The sequence below is a fragment of the Miniopterus schreibersii genome (assembly GCF_964146895.1).
Source record: "Miniopterus schreibersii genome assembly, contig: HAP1_SCAFFOLD_67, whole genome shotgun sequence".
In the NCBI taxonomy this organism is placed as follows: Eukaryota; Metazoa; Chordata; class Mammalia; order Chiroptera; family Miniopteridae; genus Miniopterus; species Miniopterus schreibersii.
The window spans coordinates 208,849-213,199 of NW_027669824.1; positions in this window are offsets into that span (position 1 = coordinate 208,849).

Here is a 4,351-nt window from a genome sequence, read left to right on the forward strand (position 1 = left end):
GGCTAGGGTTAGAGAGACGGTTAGTGTTAGGATTGGACCTAGGGTTAGGGTTATGTTGAGGGCTAGGGTTAGAGAGACGGATAGTGTTAGGATTGGACCTAGGGTTAGGGTTATGTTGAGGGCTAGGGTTAGAGAGACGGTTAGTGTTAGGATTGGACCTAGGGTTAGGGTTATGTTGAGGGCTAGGGTTATAGAGACGGTTAGGGTTAGGATTGGACCTAGGGTTAGGGTTATGTTGAGGGCTAGGGTTAGAGAGACGATTAGGGTGAGGATTGGACCTAGGGTTAGGGTTAAGTTGAGGGCTAGGGTTAGAGTGACGGTTAGGGTGAGGATTGAACCTAGGGTTAGGGTTATGTTGAGGGCTAGGGTTAGAGAGACGGTTAGTGTTAGGATTGGACCTAGGGTTAGGGTTATGTTGAGGGCTAGGGTTAGAGAGACGGTTAGGGTGAGGATTAGACCTAGGGTTAGGGTTATGTTGAGGGCTAGGGTTAGAGAGACGGTTAGTGTTAGGATTGGACCTAGGGTTAGGGTTATGTTGAGGGCTAGGGTTAGAGAGACGGTTAGGGTGAGGATTGGACCTAGGGTTAGGGTTATGTTGAGGGCTAGGGTTAGAGAGACGGTTAGTGTTAGGATTGGACCTAGGGTTAGGGTGGTGTTGAGGGCTAGGGTTAGAGATACGGTTAGTGTTAGGATTGGACCTAGGGTTAGGGTTATGTTGAGGGCTAGGGTTATAGAGACGGTTAGGGTTAGGATTGGACCTAGGGTTAGGGTTATGTTGAAGGCTAGGGTTAGGGAGACGGTTAGTGTTAGGATTGGAACTAGGGTAGGGTTATGTTGATGGCTAGGGTTAGAGAGACGGTTAGGGTGAGGATTGGACCTAGGGTTAGGGTTATGTTGAGGGCTATTGTTAGAGAGACGGTTAGGGTGAGGATTGGACCTAGGGTTAGGGTTATGTTGAGGGCTAGGGTTAGAGAGACGGTTAGGGTGAGGATTGGACCTAGGGTTAGGGTTATGTTGATGGCTAGGGTTAGAGAGACGGTTAGGGTGAGGATTGGACCTAGGGTTAGGGTTATGTTGAGGGCTAGGGTTAGAGAGACGGTTAGGGTGAGGATTGGACCTAGGGTTAGGGTTATGTTGAGGGCTAGGGTTAGAGAGACGGTTAGGGTTAGGATTGGACCTAGGGTTAGGGTTATGTTGAGGGCTAGGGTTAGACAGACGGGTAGGGTTATGATTGGACCTAGGTTTAGGGTTAGGTTGAGGGCTAGGGTTAGAGAGACGGTTAGGGTGAGGATTGGACCTAGGGTTAGGGTTATGTTGAGGGCTAGGGTTAGAGAGACGGTTAGCGTGAGGATTGGACCTAGGGTTAGGGTTATGTTGAGGGCTAGGGTTAGAGAGACGGTTAGGGTGAGGATTGGACCTAGGGTTATGGTTATGTTGAGGGCTAGGGTTAGAGAGACGGTTAGTGTTAGGATTGGACCTAGGGTTAGGGTTATGTTGAGGGCTAGGGTTAGAGAGACTGTTAGTGTTAGGTTTGGACCTAGGGTTAGTGTTATGTTGAGGGCTAGGGTTAGAGAGATGGTTAGTGTTAGGATTGGACCTAGGGTTAGGGTTATGTTGAGGGCTAGGGTTATAGAGACGGTTAGGGTTAGGATTGGACCTAGGGTTGGGGTTATGTTGAGGGCTAGGGTTAGAGAGACGGTTAGGGTGAGGATTGGACCTAGAGTTAGGGTTATGTTCAGGGCTAGGGTTAGAGAGACGGTTAGTGTTAGAATTGGACCTAGGGTTAGTGTTATGTTGAGGGCTAGGGTTAGAGAGACGGTTAGGGTGAGGATTGGACCTAGGGTTAGGGTTATGTTGAGGGCTAGGGTTAGAGAGACTCTTAGGGTGAGGATTGGACCTAGGGTTAGGGTTATGTTGAGGGCTAGGGTTAGAGAGACGGTTAGGGTGAGGATTGGACCTAGGGTTAGGGTTATGTTGAGGGCTAGGGTTAGAGAGACGGTTAGGGTGAGGATTGGACCTAGGGTTAGGGTTATGTTGAGGGCTAGGGTTAGAGAGACGGTTAGGGTGAGGATTGGACCTAGGGTTAGGGTTATGTTGAGGGCTAGGGTTAGAGAGACGGTTAGTGTTAGGATTGGACCTAGGGTTAGGGTTATGTTGAGGGCTAGGGTTAGAGAGACGGTTAGTGTTAGGATTGGACCTAGGGTTAGGGCTATGTTGAGGGCTAGGGTTATAGAGACGGTTAAGGTTAGGATTGGACATAGGGTTAGGGTTATGTTGAGGGCTAGGGTTAGAGAGACGGTTGGGGTGACGATTGGACCTAGGGTTAGGGTTATGTAGAGGGCTAGGGTTAGAGAGACGGTTAGTGTTAGGATTGGACCTAGGGTTAGGGTTATGTTGAGGGCTAGGGTTAGATAGACGGTTAGGGTGAGGATTGGACCTAGGGTTAGGGTTATGTTGAGGGCTAGGGTTAGAGAGACGGTTAGGGTGAGGATTGGACCTAGGGTTAGGGTTATGTTGAGGGCTAGGGTTAGAGAGACGGTTAGGGTTAGGATTGGACCTAGGGTTGGTGTTATGTTGAGGGCTAGGGTTAGAGAGACGGTTAGGGTGAGGATTGGACCTAGGGTTAGGGTTATGTTGAGGGCTAGGGTTAGAGAGACCGTTACTGTTAGGATTGGACCTACGGTTAGGGTTATGTTGAGGGCTAGGGTTAGAGAGACGGTTAGGGTGAGGATTGGAACCTAGGGTTAGGGTTATGTTGAGGGCTAGGGTTAGAGAGACGGTTAGGGTGAAGATTGGACCTAGGGTTAGGGTTATGTTGAGGGCTAGGGTTAGACAGACGGTTAGGGTGAGGATTGGAACCTAGGGTTAGGGTTATGCTGAGGGCTAGGGTTAGAGAGACGGTTAGGGTGAGGATTGGACCTAGGGTTAGGGTTATGTTGAGGGCTAGGGTTAGAGAGACGGTTAGGGTGAGGATTGGACCTAGGGTTAGGGTTATGTTGAGGGCTAGGGTTAGAGAGACGGTTAGGGTGAGGATTGGACCTAGGGTTAGGGTTATGTTGAGGGCTAGGGTTAGAGAGACGGTTAGGGTGAAGATTGGACCTAGGGTTAGGGTATGTTGAGGGCTAGGGTTAGAGAGACGGTTAGGGTGAGGATTGGAACCTAGGGTTAGGGTTATGCTGAGGGCTAGGGTTAGAGAGACGGTTAGGGTGAGGATTGGACCTAGGGTTAGGGTTATGTTGAGGGCTAGGGTTAGAGAGACGGTTAGGGTGAGGATTGGACCTAGGGTTAGGGTTATGTTGAGGGCTAGGGTTAGAGAGACGGTTAGGGTGAGGATTGGACCTAGGGTTAGGGTTATGTTGAGGGCTAGGGTTAGAGAGACGGTTAGGGTGAAGATTGGACCTAGGGTTAGGGTTATGTTGAGGGCTAGGGTTAGAGAGACGGTTAGGGTGAGGATTGGAACCTAGGGTTAGGGTTATGCTGAGGGCTAGGGTTAGAGAGACGGTTAGGGTGAGGATTGGACCTAGGGTTAGGGTTATGTTGAGGGCTAGGGTTAGAGAGACGGTTAGGGTGAGGATTGGACCTAGGGTTAGGGTTATGTTGAGGGCTAGGGTTAGAGAGACGGTTAGGGTGAGGATTGGACCTAGGGTTAGGGTTATGTTGAGGGCTAGGGTTAGAGAGACGGTTAGGGTGAAGATTGGACCTAGGGTTAGGGTTATGTTGAGGGCTAGGGTTAGAGAGACGGTTAGGGTGAGGATTGGACCTAGGGTTAGGGTTATGTTGAGGGCTAGGGTTAGAGAGACGGTTAGGGTGAGGATTGGACCTAGGGTTAGGGTTATGTTGAGGGCTAGGGTTAGAGAGACGGTTAGGGTTAGGATTGGACCTAGGGTTAGGGTTATGTTGAGGGCTAGGGTTAGACAGACGGGTAGGGTTATGATTGGACCTAGGTTTAGGGTTAGGTTGAGGGCTAGGGTTAGAGAGACGGTTAGGGTGAGGATTGGACCTAGGGTTAGGGTTATGTTGAGGGCTAGGGTTAGAGAGACGGTTAGCGTGAGGATTGGACCTAGGGTTAGGGTTATGTTGAGGGCTAGGGTTAGAGAGACGGTTAGGGTGAGGATTGGAACCTAGGGTTAGGGTTATGCTGAGGGCTAGGGTTAGAGAGACGGTTAGGGTGAGGATTGGACCTAGGGTTAGGGTTATGTTGAGGGCTAGGGTTAGAGAGACGGTTAGGGTGAGGATTGGACCTAGGGTTAGGGTTATGTTGAGGGCTAGGGTTAGAGAGACGGTTAGGGTGAGGATTGGACCTAGGGTTAGGGTTATGTTGAGGGCTAGGGTTAGAGAGACGGTTAGGGTG